The sequence below is a fragment of the Equus przewalskii genome, chromosome 21 (assembly GCF_037783145.1).
Source record: "Equus przewalskii isolate Varuska chromosome 21, EquPr2, whole genome shotgun sequence".
Classification (NCBI taxonomy): domain Eukaryota; kingdom Metazoa; phylum Chordata; class Mammalia; order Perissodactyla; family Equidae; genus Equus; species Equus przewalskii.
Genome location: NC_091851.1, coordinates 25148315 through 25163603, shown reverse-complemented (window position 1 = coordinate 25163603; position 15289 = coordinate 25148315). Strand labels below are relative to the sequence as shown.

The following is a 15289-nucleotide window of genomic DNA, read 5'->3' as shown; positions in this document are numbered from 1 at the left end:
ATTTGTTCCAGCAGCCCCAGGAAACTAACACATGAGGGTAGTGGAGAAGGGAAAGGAGAGGAAGGAGAGTCATCCTCCTCTGCATAAACTCACAGTCCTCCATTTCCCAGCCACTTTATGACCCAGTTTCCTCTCTCTGCCCCCAGTTTACTTCACTGCAGCTCCAGTGGCCTCCTTGCCATGCCTGGAATGTGCCAGGCACTCCTCACCCAAGGGTCTTTGTCCTTGCTGTTCTCTCTGCTTCAAATGTCTTCACCCAGACACTCTCAATTCTCTGCCCCTCAGAGATGCCTCCCAGACCTCCTCTCTAAAGGGTCTCCCACCTCCCAAGTCACCCCATCCCTTTTATTTTTCTTCATGGCACTCACCACCAGCTGACGTTATATTTGTTCATTATATATGTACTTACGCACATGACCCCTACTAGGACATTAGCTCCTCCAGGACAGAGGCTTTGCTCCCCGCTGTATTTCCAGCCTCTAGCACAGTGCCTGGCCCATAGGAGGCACTCAATAAGTGTTTGTTGAATGAATGAACAAATTATGTACTGATAGCAATGGGGAGGAGGAGGAGAGCTCAGATGTGGAGCTGTCATCCAAGCTGAAGAGGCCACTGTGTGTGGGAAGCAGTTGGCCCTGATAGGGCCCCTGGCTCCCAGCCCAAGCATGACTATGAACCTCAGAAAAGCCTTTCTTCACGCCCCTCCACCTGGCTTGCCTCGTCTTTCCAGCTGGTCTTAGTCCCCAGGGGTTCATTTGATTTGAACATCACTGGGTAGTTCTGAAAGCGTTCTTTGTTTCTACATTTTCTCATTTTTTGCAAGCCTCAAGCACCTTCTGGAAAACACACACACTCACGCACACATATACACACAATCTAACACACAATGCTTGGCCATATCCCACGTTCTTGTACACCCTCATGGCTCAGTCTACCCACGTCCAGTACTAATTACACATATGTGGACACACACTCACACTTGGCCTCAGTCTTTCTTACTCCCCTATCCCACACACTCATGCACACCCATAGTCCTGCATGTGCCCTTGTGTACACAGGCAGGCCTCCACCCAAGTTCCCACCTATACACGCACTCACACTGACACACACACTCATTCATTCAGCTCCTGTGGACATATGCACATAGACCAACTTGCACATACATCTTTGAACACACCTCCAGTCTTCCTCACACACATACAAACAGGCAATGGCCTGGTGTGGTGAACCACACTGCTCAGAGCTTAGCACGATGACCTGACCCAACAACAGTGATATCCACTGAGCACTGGCCTTGTGCCAGGTACTCTGCACTTTGTGTCCTTATCTCGTTCAATCCTCATAACAATCACATGAAGTAGGTGCTATTATTAGTCTCATTTTATAGATGAGGAAACTGAAACTCAGAGCCATAAATGGGGGAGCTGGGATTCTAACCCAGGCATCTGACTCCAGCAGCTCACCCCCATATTTGGTGTGGCAGAGTGTATTTTTCAAAAGTGATCACAACTGTATCTGCCATCCCTCATGCTCTTCTAGAAACTTGCTCCTCCCCAGTCAAGAGGTAGAGTCTATGGCCCCTTCTCTTGAACTTGGGTAGGTCTTTGTGACTGCCTCAACTAACAGTATGGTGGAAGTAATGCCATATGAATTCCAAGGTTAGATCATAAAAAGTGATACATACAATAGCCAAGACATGGAAACACCCCATGATGTCCATTGTCGGATGAATATACACACAATGGAATATTATTCAGCCATAAAAAGAAGGAAATCCTGCCATTTGGGACAACATGGATGGACCTTGAGGGCATTATGCTAAGTGAAAAAAGTCAAAGACAAATACTATATTATCTCACTTGTATGTGGAATGTAAAAAAGCCAAACTCTTAGAAATAGAGAGTAGAATGGTGGTTGCCAGGGGCTGGGGAGTGGGGGAAATGGGAAGACGTTGGGCAAAGGGTACAAATTTCCAGTTTTACAATGAACAAGTTATGAGGATCTAATGTATAGCAGGGTGACTATAATTAACAATACTGTATTGGATATTCGAAAGTTCCTAAGAGAGTAGATCTTATGCATTCTCACTATCACCACCACCACAAAAAATTACCCAGTAATCATGTCAGGTGAATGATGTAGTGACTAACCTTGTTGTGGTAATCATTTCACCATATATATATATATGTGTGTGTGTGTGTGTGTGTGTGTATCAAATCATCACATTGCATACCTTAAAGATACATAATGTTATATGTCAACTATATCTCAATAAAGATAGAAAAAAATTTTAAAGAACAGTTTAAAAGAAAAAGGTGATACAAGGTCCACCTGGCTCTCTCTTGGGATGCTTACCCTTGGAACCCAGCTGCCATGCTGTGAGGAAGCCCAGGCCACATGGAGAGGCCACATGCATGTTTCCTGCTGACAGCCCCTCTGAGGTCCAAGTTGACAGCCAGCATCAACTGGTAGCCACGTGAGTGAGGGAACCTTCAAGATGACATAGTCCAGTCACTGCTTTACTGCAACCACACAAGAGACCATGAACAAGAATTGCCCAGGTGAACCAAATCAATCTCCTAACCCAAAAGATAATAATAATAATAATAAATGATTGTTATTGTTTTATGCCACTAAGCATGGGTGGTTTGTTACACAGCAATGGATAACCAGATGCCAGGCCACAGAATTATGTGCAGTCAGCCTCAGAACACCATGAAGAGGTGATGCCAAGCTCTTTGTCCTCCTTCAGGACATACAAGATCCATCTTCTTGGAGCACAACCCTCATCATTGGATCCTCACACTACAAGGCCACTGGCCCATCAATCTCCCTCTTTGGGTGTGAGCTCTTCAAGGCCCAGGCTCTTGTTCACCACAGACTCTGTGATGCTTCAGCCAAGTGCTCATCCCTCAGTCTCCTCTTCTGTAAAGTGAATAATGATCCCAGCCCTGCCCATCCCACAGGGAGCCTATGAAGATCCATTCAGAAGCTTGAGTTCAAGGGATTATTATTAATGCTTGTATTTTAGGATCCTGGTTTGCAGCTAGAATCACACAATGTCCTAAAAAGACCTTCCAGGATCACCTTGTCCAGCCTTCTATATTGTAGATAGAGAAGGTGGAATATTAATTATTTACACAGTCCTGGCACCTAATAAGTGCCCATGAATATGAGAGAATGTGATAAGGAAGAAAACAAAAACAGGCAGAATTGGATGAAGGATCCAACTTCTCTCACCACTTTTGTCTGAGAAGCCACACCCCATGCCACCCTCCTTCTCTCTGCTCTTAGGATTCCCTGCTGCTGTCTCCCCTCCCCTTCCTGGGTGACCCCTCTGCCAGACACCCTGCCTGGAATGGGTAGCTGGTGTGAGCCCCTGTCACTTGAGATGCCAGGCCCAGCCGCTTTGCTTCCCTACAGACCCACCTCACCCTCCCAAGAGCGGTTCCCTTGGGACACTTGCTTACAAGATTAAAATAAGGGACAACATGATGGGAAAGTGGAGTAGCACAGCGCTTACCAGTAGAGGTTCTAGAGTCAGTATCATTCGTGCTTCCTAACTTTGGGCCAATCAACCACTATAAGCCATAGTTTTTCTTTTTTCATCTGTAAGATGGTATTATTGCAGCAGCTACCTTATAGGGTGGAGCATAGGAAGTACTTAACGAATGTCAACTAGTATCATCACACTGAGTGTCACTATCAACACTCAGAGCAGATGCTTCCATGAGCTAAAGGCCCTCAGAACAAGTCAAAAGACTACTCACTAGCCATGTCCATCAAACTTCTCTGAGCCTTAGTTTCTTCTATGAGAGGGAGCAAAAACTGCATTTTGCCTGTCTCCCAGGGCGGTTGGGAGGTATACCATACATGAGATCACAGTACTGCGGTAGCGAAGCTAAAGCTAGGAGCTGGGTGCCCTCTCCTGGCAGTATGTGGTAAAGGTTGGCTCTCACCGAACAGAGACCAATCTCCCAGCAAATGGAGCCGGGCAGAGCGCCAGGGGGCTGGGGACTTTTATAGCTCCCCAGTATGAGCTGCATCTACCCTCTTTGTCTCCTGAACTCCTTCTCGCTTCAGGAAGTCTTCCCTGACCTCGGCCAGACTGGGCCTGGCACCCCTGCGACAAGTTCTCAGAGCATCCCGTGTTCATTTTACATTCCTCTGTGGGATTATTTAGGCAATGTCTCTCTCTCAGTGAGGGAAAGGATCATCTGAGAAACGAAAGGGAGTGTGGCGCCTCAGACTGTTGGATCCCTAAGGTCCCTGGACCAGGTTCTCAGCAAATGTTAGAATGAAAGGATCGTGGACTCAAGTGGGAATTGACCCAAAAGGACATCTAGCCCCCTTGGGGAACGCTCCAGACTCAGTTGGGGACATTAGAGACCCAGATTCCGGGAGCTCCTGACCCCTCAACATAAGACAGCCAGATCTGTGGGCTGAAGACAACAGACACTACAAAGTGGGCTCCTGGGCAGACATCTGGGAGCATTAACGCCCTCCACAAATATGGGGAGCCTTCTGTGTGCTAGGCACCAAGCTGAAGATTGGGAATACAGCAGCGGGCAAACCCAGACACGTCCTGACTCTCCCGAAGGAGTGGGACAGACACAGAATCAGGTCGTTTCGACATCATGATATATAATACACACACACCCACTTTACAGGTGGAAATATTGAGGCTTAGAGAGGGCATTCAGCTGGTGAGGAACATTCTTTTGTATTCTCTGAGTTTGGGGGGCTCCTCCAAGGAGAGAAGCGTATGAAGGGGGGAGGGGTGTGCAGGCAGCTCCAGGACTCTCGTAGGCTCCCTCACCACCTATGACGGAGCGGTCTAGGAAGAGAAGGATGGGGGAGAAGGGGGTGTTCCAAACTCTCTAAGAAATCCACCCCGGGTACGCCCCCGCCCAGCAGTGACATCAAGGCAGACCAAAGGGACGTTTACAAATCCAAAGGGGCTTGGAGGGAGGGGTGTGGACAGAGTTGGGGAGGGGGAGGAGATACCCTGAATGGGGAGAAACGGGGGGTAGGGGCTGTTGATTCCCCAGAACTGCATTATTCTGTCTCCATCAGCGGGCGTTGTCAGTGCCTGGACCCCATTCCTCAGCCTCTCAATTAATCCAGAGGATAGGCGCTAGAGGCCGGAGCAAGGGCAGTCTCCAGGGCCCCTGGGCCAATGGGCAGGTTCCTTTCCTCTCCTGTTTTCGCCCTCCACAAGGGTGACATAAGTGTCACCGACCGGGCTGGGTCAAAGGGCGGGCAGTGTGGCCGCAGAGCCTGGCTCGTGTCTGCCAGTTGCTTCGGGCACCCATGGCTTCCTCAGATCCCGCCGCTGGCGCCAGAGCTTGGAGAAGGCCGGTCCAACAGTCCACTGCGGCCTTCAGCAGATGGGGCGGGCGACCCTCGAGGAAGCCATGTTCACAGTTGCTTATGTAACCAGCCTCATACATATTTTTTGCGTATACAGGCAAATACCTGTTTGTGCATTTTTTCCTTTTACACAAATGATAATATACTTGCACTGTTCTGCATGTTCCCTTCTTTTTTCTTCACTGAACATTTTATCTTGATGATTGATCGTTTCATATCAATGGGTTAACATCTTTTTTTAAAAAGTGGCCACCTCAGTATTCCATCGCATGGACGGCATCATTTTTAATTTAAGAAGTCTCCTACTAAAGGGCGTTTAGACTGTTTCCAATCTTCTGCTCTTAATGTTACTTCACTCACGTGTGCTTACATCTGTGGGATAAGTTCCTAGAAGCAGGACAGCTTGGTCAAAGGGTATGTGACTTTGTAAACAACTGTTACCAGAGTGTTGCCCATGAAAGTTGGACTAATGTACAGTCCCAAAAGCAATGCATGAGGGGCTGGCTTCCCCACAGCCTGGCCAACAGATAAACAACAGTATCACACTTTATAATTTTTATCAATCCGATAGTAAACTTAAAAAGAAAATTGAGCACTCTCCTAACTACATGGAGAGCCTGGACTCCACTGCCACGTGGCATTAATAAGGAATCCCTTCCCTCCTTGATTTTTTTCTTATTGCTTCTTTTCTATTATATAATGATAAAAGGGTCAGTCCACCAAGAAGACAAAGCAATCCTAAATGCATATGCACAAAACAACAGAGCTGCAAAATATGTGATGCAAATTGATGGAACTGAAAGGAGAAACAGACGAACACATAATTAGAGTTGGAGACTTCAACAACTGATAGAACAACTAGACAGAAAGTCAGCGAGGATATTGAACCTCAACAACACCATCAACCAAAGTACCTAACTGACACATACAGAATATGCCACCCAGCAACAGCAGAATACGCCTTCGTTTCAAGTGCCCAAAGAACATACACCATGATTGACCACACCCGGGGTCATAAAACAAATCTCAACAAATTTAAATGAATTGAAATCATATGGAGTGTCTTCTCTCATCACAATGGAATCAAACTTGGAAATCGATATCAGAAAAGATAACAAGAAAATATCCAAACACTTGGTGACTAAACAACATACTTTTAAATGGTCCTTAAGTCAAAGAGAGAGTCTCAAAGGAAATAAAGAAATACATTGAACTGAATGAAAATAAAAGTAAAACATGAAAAATTTATCAATAACCTAAGCTCCTACCTCAAGAGCACAGAAAAAGCAGAGCAGAATAAATGCAAAGCAAGCAGAAGGAAGGAAATGTAATAAAGGTAAGAGCAGAAATCAATCAGTTTAAAACAGAAAAACAGTAGAGAAATTCAGTGAAATCAAGAGTCAGTCCTTTGAAAAGACTGATAAATCTGACAAACCTCTAGAAGACTGACGAAGAAAAGAGAGAGAAAAGACACAAATTAGCCATATCAGGAATGAAACATGGCTGTCACTACAGACCAGACAGACACCAAGAGCATAATACGGGATTACTACAAAGAACTCTACACACGCAAATTTGACAACTTCAACAAAACGCTCCACTCTTCAAAATACACAAACTGCCACAACTCATTCAATGTGAAACAGATTATTTGAACAGACCTATAAGTATTAAGGAAATTGAATTCATAGTTTAAAAACTCTAAGGAAAGAAATTTCCAGGTGCACATAGGTTTATTGGAGAATTCTACCAAAGTTTGAGAGAAGGATTACCACCAATTCTACAAAATCTCCTCCAGAAAATAGAAGAGAAGGGAACACTTCCAAATTCATTTTATGAAGCTTGTATCATCCTGATACCAAAACCGGAGAGACAGAACAAAGAAACTACAGCCCAATATCCCTCATGAATGTAGATGCAAAAATCCTTAACAAAGTGCCAGCAAATGGAATTCGGCAAAAATAAAGAGAATTGTAGACTATGCTGAAGTGGGGCTTATTCCGAGGATGCAAACCTGGTTTAATATTTTTAAAACCAATGAGTGTAATCCAGCACATTAACAGTCTAAAGAAGAAAAACCTCATGGTGTCAACTGATATCAGAAAAAGCACATGACAAAATTCAGCATCTGTTCAAGATTTAAAAAAAAAAAATAGAAAAAGAGGAATAAAGGGTAACTTTCTCAACTTGATAAAGAACATCTACAAAAAAATCTATGGCTGGGACTGGCCCTGCGGTCAAGAGGTTAAGTTTGCGCCTTCGGCTTCAGCAGCCCAGGGTTTGCCAGTTGGGATCCTGGGTGCGGACCTAGCCCCACTCATCAAGCCATGTTGAGGCAGCATCCCGCATAGCAGAGCCAGAAGGACCTACAACTAGAATATACAACTGTGTACTGTGGGCTTTGGGGAGAAGAAGAAGAAAAAAAAGAAGATTGGTGACAGATGTTAGCTCAGGTGCCAATCTTAAAAAAAAAAAACCAAAAAACCTCTATGGCCAACATCCTTAATGTTAACTATGTTATTTATGTGGCGACAACCTTGGGGAGAACCTTGGACCCATGGGAGTCGGAAGCTGACAAGGTAAGTGTGTTAAATCTGCATAAGCAGGAGTGCTGACAGCTCCAAGAGGCCACACTTTCCATTCACACCAGAACTTGATTGGAACACAGAAAAAACCTAACAATAAAGGACCCTATCATGTCTGTCTTTCTCATGGCACTTCGTACTAGCCAAACATGCTGAAAGTGATCATAGAGGAGGAAAAGGAAAGACAGGGAAATCCATGGGTCCTTTTCCTTTCCAAACTTCCTTACTCATTATTAAGCTGAAGGTAGAGAAAAGTGAAATAAAGTTGGTTTTGTTCAGTGTTTCCTCTTTCTGGTAAGACCAAAACACATATGCATGCACAAACTATGAAATACAAATTGTGTAATTTTGGTATGAACATGAATTAAATGCTCTTATATTTTCCTTTTAAAATGTCAGTGTATTGTAAAGATGAATGGTAAAATTAAAATTTTTAACTTGTCTTTATTTAGAGTGACATTAAATACCAAATTAAAAAACACCATGACAAGTCAAGAGAGAGACTATGGAAGAAAAGAAGTGGTTTTTTTTTTTTTTTTTTGTGGTGAGGAAGATTAGCTCTGAGCTAACATCTGTTGCCAATCTTCCTCTTTTTGCTTGAGGAAGATTGTTGCTAACATCTGTGCTGATCTTCCTCTATTTGTTGTATGTGGGACACCACCACAGCATGGCTTGATGAACGGTGTGTAGGTCCATACCCCAGATCCAAACCTGCAAACCCCAGACTGGTGAAGTGAAGCACATGAACCTAACCACTATGCCACTGGGCCAGCCCAAAAGTTTTATATTTTAGTAGCTTTAATGGTACTTTTTCTTCCTGCTTTTGAACAAGGATCCTGCATTTTCACTTTGTATTGGTCTCTGCAATTTATGTAGCCAGCCCTGGGTACAGAGACACATTTCATACAATTCCTTACATGGCTCTATGGTGGGAGTGAGGAACCCAGAGTGCTGGCCAGCTCAATAATGCAGCTTCTCATTTGCTCTCCTTTCTCTGTTATGCCTCCTTGTCCTTCCTCAGTCTGGCTCCCAGGTTCATACACCCCGAAGGACCTACACTTAATCCTCTGTCCCAAGTTCTACTTTGTGTGAAACTTGGGCTAAGATGTGGCATTTTTTTTCTTTTCTTTATTTTCCAACTTTTCTATATAAGAATGAAAAATAAATTTAATTTAATGCCAAAAAGCTAAAATGTAACTACATTCAATCCATCAATCATACCACAAATTCAACATCTACCATGTGCCAGGATGATTATCTTAGGAGCCCAAGGGGCCAAAGTGCAGTTGACAACATTGCTGCAATGGGAAGGCAGTGTCTCAGGTTGGGAGGGACTTCAGAAGCCACTGAGGGCCCCTCTCTCCCCACCGAGTCACAGAAAAAGAATAAGAAAGCTACACTATTGCGCACTTGATTTTGTGTTTGTGAAATTTGTGCCCTCTATAGGAAGAGCAGTAGCTTGTCACCAAGAGTCAGGAAATCTTCTCAAGCAGAGAGAATACCATGTGCAAAGGCCCTTAGGGCAGGGCAAACACATCCTTCACTGAAATAGCTTGTTCATTTATTTGTTATTTTCCATCCCCTGCCCACTAGAATGCAAATGCCCTGAGGGCAGGACAACGTCTGGCTTGATCACAGTTGCATTCTCAGAAGCCAGTTCAGTGCCTGGCAGAAAGTAGAACTCGATCAATACTGAATGAATGAAGGAACAAATGAATGACTTTAAGTTCTGGTTTTTATTAATATTTTTATTATTATTTTTATTAACCAAGGCCTGTGCTGGATTATGGTGTCAAAGAGAGAGATGCCCCCCAAAAGATGGTATAAAACCATGTGGAGAGTGCAGTGCTAGAGCTGCACTAGGGGTTTTACGGGAGCGCAGATGAGGTATTTAATCTGGCCTGGGGGGCTCAAGGAAGGGCTGGGCCTTAAAGGACAAGCGAGACTTTGACAGGAAGACCAGTCAAGGAGCATCCAGGCAGAGAGAGGGGAGGGTATTAAGGCTGGAAAGAACACAGTGGATTCGAGAGGACCATCTGGAAGTTTTGAGTTGCTGTAATGTGATCTGTGATGCTGTTGGGGGCAAAAAGACAAGGTGAAGTGGATAAGCAGGGACCACACAAGGGAGGGCCTTGAAGGCCACAGTAAGGTGCTTGGACCGTCTCTTGAGGCCAGCAGTCTCCAAAAGTTTTGTTGAAATGAACTTAACAGACATAAGTTAGCAAATACGCCCTTAGCTGATATCTCAAAGCACAACATACACTTAGCGTGAGATTCGTCATTAATGATAGAGCATATAAATTTATGTTTCAAAGTGTCATTTTGATAAATTTTTTTTCTCAAATTTTATTACATTCCTTACAGCATGGCTGTTAAATATTGGAGTTCATATGAGAAGGAGGAGACCTGTCAGCTTTGCCCTTTCCCCCCTTTTTTTTTCCTGCTGTTGTAATTTTAGTATTACCTGGAATTTGCCATTTCTTTGGAGGAATATTTTAAAGCCACTTGTCTGCTTTTTTTTTTTTTTTTGAGGAAGATTAGCCCTGAGCTAACTCCTGCCAATCCTCCTCTTTTTTCTGAGGAAGACTGGACCTAAGCTAACATCCATGCCCATCTTCCTCTAGTTTATATGTGGGATGCCTACCACAGCATGGCTTGCCAAGCGGTGCCATGTCCACACCCAGGATCCAAACCAGCGAACGCTGGGCCACGGAAGCAGAACGTGCGCACTTAACCACTGCACCACTGGGCTGGCCCCACCACTTGTCTGTTTTGTGGGGTTAAAATATGAAGTCCTAGTAACATGATCCTCATGTTTGCTTCGCCTGACAGAGGTGCATGCTACACACTACAATGTAGTGCAGAATGCTGATGGGGGGAGTGAGGGCCCCGCTGTCCACCCCTCCCAGGTGTGGACACCCCTCTCTCTCAGGAAGTCTCTGCTACCTCACATGACACTGAGCCTCAGACACAGGTCAGATACACACCAAATGAGGGTATTGGTGTCAATCCATTTACTAAATACTAGAAGAACTTAATTCCCTTTCCATTTTTAGGATTAACAATGAATAGAAATAGAAGGTCTAAATTTATTCCTTGGTATTTTACTCTTTTAGTTGCAATTGCAAATGGAATTGTATTCTTGAGTTCTCTTTCTGTAAGTTCATTATTGGAGTATAGAAAAGGAACTGATTTTTGTAAGTTGATTTTGAATGCTGCAACTTTATTGTAGTTGTTATTTCTATTAGTTTTCCAATGAATTCTTTGGGGTTTTCTCTATATAAGATCATGTTGTCTACAAATAGCGAGAGCTTCAGTTCTTCACTCCCTGTTTGGATTCCCTTTATTCCCTTCTCTTGCCTAATTGCTTTGGCCAGAACCTCCAGTACTATGTTGAATAAGAGTGGTGATAGATGGCATCCTTGTCTCGTTCCTGTTTTCAGGGTGATGGCACTCAGTTTTTGCCCATTGAGTATGATGTTGGCTGTGAGTTTGTTATATAAGACCTTTATTATGTTGAGGTAATTTCCTTCTATCCCCATTTTGTTAAGAGTTTTTATCATAAATGGCTGTTGGATCTTGTCAAATGCTTCCTCTGCATCTGTTGAGATGATCATGTGACTTTTATTCCTCAATTTGTTGATGTGGGCTATCACCTTGATTGATTTGCGGATGTTGAACCATCCCCATGTCCCTGGAATAAATCCCACTTGATCATGATGACCTTTTGATGTTTCGCTGTATTCGGGTTTCCAATATTTTGTTGAGGATTTTTGCATCTATGTTCATCAGCGATTTTGGCCTGTAGTTTTCCTTTTTTGTGTTGTCCTTGTCAGGCTTTGGTATCAGAGTGATGTTGGCCTCACAGAATGTGTTAGGAAGTGTTCCATCTTCCCTAAGTTTTTGGAATAGCTTGAGAAGGACAGATCTTAAATCCTCTCTGAAAGTTTGGTAGAATTCCCCAGGGAAGCTGCCTGGTTCTGGGGTTTTATTCTTTGGGATGCTTTTGATTACTGTTTCAACCTCTTTCCTGGGGTGTTGCCTTGATGACGTCACCCCCCGCAAAAATGTCTGCCCCATTAGAGGGCTTCCCTCTAGGCTGCAAGGGCCCTAGGGAGTCCTTGTTTCTGCAAATGAGCGTTCTCCTCCCCCACTCCTTCCCTCATGGATCCTCCTGCAGTCACAATCACAGTCTTTAGTGGAGGGAGTGAAGTTTTCTCTTACCCCATTCCAGCTCCTCCAAGAGGGGCTCCAGCCTCTTCACCCTCCATTGTGTGGCTGCATGTCTCTCCAACTTTTTTGTCTTGTGTTAGGATGTCCTCTGTTGGAGCACTGATGCCCCTTTTTGTTGTATGTTGGAAGGGAGAGAGTCCCGGGCAAGTTCACTCTGCCATGATGCTGATGTCACTCCCTTGCCTTGATTATTTTTAAGAACAAAAGACTCTGAAAGAAACTTTGACTTTCCCTCTAACTGCCTAAAAGAAATTTAAGATAAAGGCCTGTCCCCAGGACAGGCCATCACCATAGATAACTCTGGGTATCTGGTAGGTTGGGAGGATCCTTGCTAAGCCCACTCTTACCAAATTTCTATTTATCAAACATTTGCTTTTCTACTTCCACGTGGGTTGCCTTCCTCCCCTTTGTAGTGCCAAACTAACCGCACCACCCCCCAACATCCTCCTTTGCCTTTAGCTGAAGATGGTATTTAAGATGAGAGCCTCCATGATTTTGGTGATTTTTTTCCCTTTTCCTGAGTCTCTCCCATGTATACATGTTATAAAGCTTTGCTGGATTTTCTCCTGTTATTCTGTCTCATGTCAATTTAATTTGTAGCCCATCGAGAAGGACCTAGAGTAGGAAGAGGAAATGTTCTTCCTCCCCTACAGTAAAAACAAACCACCTATTTTTAAATGAGCAAAGACATGAATGGGAGTTTTCAAAGAAAGAAGCCTAGGTGGGTTATAATAACAACATGAATAGATCCTCAACCTTATTAGCAGTCAAAGAAGTGCAAATTAAAACCACAATGAGATATTACTTCATATCTGCCAGATTGGCAAAAAATAAAATTTGATAATAGTAAGTGGTGATAAGGGCACAGAACAATAAGGTTTGTGGGGTTTTTTAATTGTTTTTTTTTTTTTCCCTGAGGAAGATTAGCCCTGAGCTAACATCTGCCAATCCTCCTCTTTTTTCTGAGGAAGACTGGCCCTGAGCTAACATTCGTGCCCATCTTCCTCTACTTTATATGTGGGGACGCCTACCACAGCATGCCTTGTTATGCGGTGCCATGTCTGCACCCGGGATCTGAACCAGCGAACACCGGGCCGCCGAAGTGGAACGTGCGTACTTAACCGCTGCGCCACTGGGCTGGCCCCAGAACAAGAAGTTTTATCCATTGTTGGCGGGAGTATAGACTGATGCAACTACTTTGGGAGACAGTTTCAAATTACCTAGTTAAGCTGGACATGCACATATCTGTTCAACCAATTTGACTCCTAGATATATGCACCTATATATACACAGAAGAATGTTAGAGCAGTATTCTTATAGTAGCAAAAAATGGAAACAACCTAACCTGCATCAACAATAGAATGAATAAATAACTGGTTTATACAGAAATGAAAATAAATAAACCACAGCTACAGCATCTACATGAATGACTCTCAAAAGTAAAGATGAAAGAGAAAAGTAAGTTGCAGAAGAACATAAACAGTATGATTTCATTTTTACAAAGGCAAAAAAGTCATCCCTAAACAACGTACTGTTTAGGGATAGTCTCATAGGTAGTAAAAGCAATTAAGAAAAGCAAAGGAAGGATTAAGACAAAATTCACTGTAGTGGTTAACTCCAGGGGTGGGGAGAGGAGGCATGCGATTGAGAAAGGAACAGGAGGCTTCTGGGGTAAGGCAGTGTTTCATTCCACGGACACACGGCTCAACTGGATAGAAGTGGTCACAAAAGCCCTAAGTGTGGGTCAGACGGCCCAGGAAGATGGAGCCGAGTAAGAGCAAAAAGGATCACCAATCCTTGAAGGCACTAGAGGAGGAGGAGGAAGTTGCTATGGCCAGAGAAGGAACCAGGGGAACAGTGGGAGGAGAGGAAAGTGGAAGACAAGGGCACATGGATGCAGCAGAACAGGGAGGTGGGTTGGGACGCAGGCTGAGGCATATCCACTGGATTCAGCCAAGTTCCCTGATGACCTTGGCTGCAGCAGGTTCAGCAGAGACCTGGGGGTGGAGGCCACACAGCTGAGGACTCAGTGGGAGCTGAAAAAGTGCAGACGCAGAATAGGACAACTCTTAAAAAGAATGGGAAGGGGAGGAATGAGATGGGATAGCAGCTGGGTGGAGGTTGGGGGAAGGATTCCTGCAGAGATGTTAAAGGGTCTTCGGGTGGCCAATTAAAAACATAAGGAGACATTTTCACATCCATCAGGTTAACAAAAATTTGGGTCAGACTGACAAGTGGTGACAGAGATGTGGAGCAACAGGTCGTCTGAGACACTGCTGGTGGGAGGGTCAGTAAAGCTACCTTGGAGAGCAATTTGGCAGTACCTAGGAAAGCTTCAAATGTGCCTTCAGCCCAGAAACTCCACCCCTAGGTACACTTACGTCCCAGAGACACCCACTCATGGGCACTCAGAGACAATGTTCATTGCTTCATGGATGCAATAATGGCAGACTGGATACAACCTGAATCAGTAAATAGGAGAACAGATAAATTAATCATGGAATGTATACAATAAAATACTATACAGTAGCAAAGATGAATACTTTCAAGCTACATGCACGACTCTTACAAATACAGCATTGACAGAAAAAAGTTGCAGAAGGATAAGTACAGTACGGCACCATTGATATAAAGGTTTTAAACAAAAGAATTCTATGAGGCATTTAACGATTTACCCATATGTAGTAAGAGTATAAAAATGCATACAAATTTACCTAAACTCAGGATAGTGGTTACCTGGAGGATGGTGGAAGCTCTGGGATGTGCTAGGTGACTGACATATTGCAACTTTACTTATAACCTCTGTGATAGGTTATCATTCGGCCCATTTCTAGATGAGAAAATCGAAGCTCCGGGAAGTGAATTGGTTGGAATTTCAGTTCCACTCGGTTTTGACATCGGATTCATTGGCTGAATGAGTAAAAGAAAGAATGATCTCGGATTCGCTCTCAGGCCTCTGGCCAAGCTCCCTTCGCGACCCCGGGCGGAGAGACGAAGGAAAGCCCCAGATAGCATCTGGTTTCGTCTTAGCTGGGATCGACGTCCGTTCCGGCCCCGCCCCCTTGCGTTGGGTCCCGCCCCGGACCGCTTATCTGCCG

General features: G+C 44.2%; 1 long non-coding RNA gene across 1 annotated transcript; it reads right to left on the bottom strand.

Annotated features, from left to right (window-relative positions):
• Positions 1-11160: 11160 nt before the first annotated feature.
• LOC139078057 (uncharacterized) lies at positions 11161-15283 on the bottom strand. Its single transcript, XR_011530789.1, has 2 exons — positions 14928-15283; positions 11161-14653 (listed from the first exon to the last, which is right to left on the bottom strand). It is a non-coding gene; the product is annotated as an uncharacterized lncRNA (long non-coding RNA).
• Between the last annotated feature and the right edge of the window lie 6 nt (positions 15284-15289).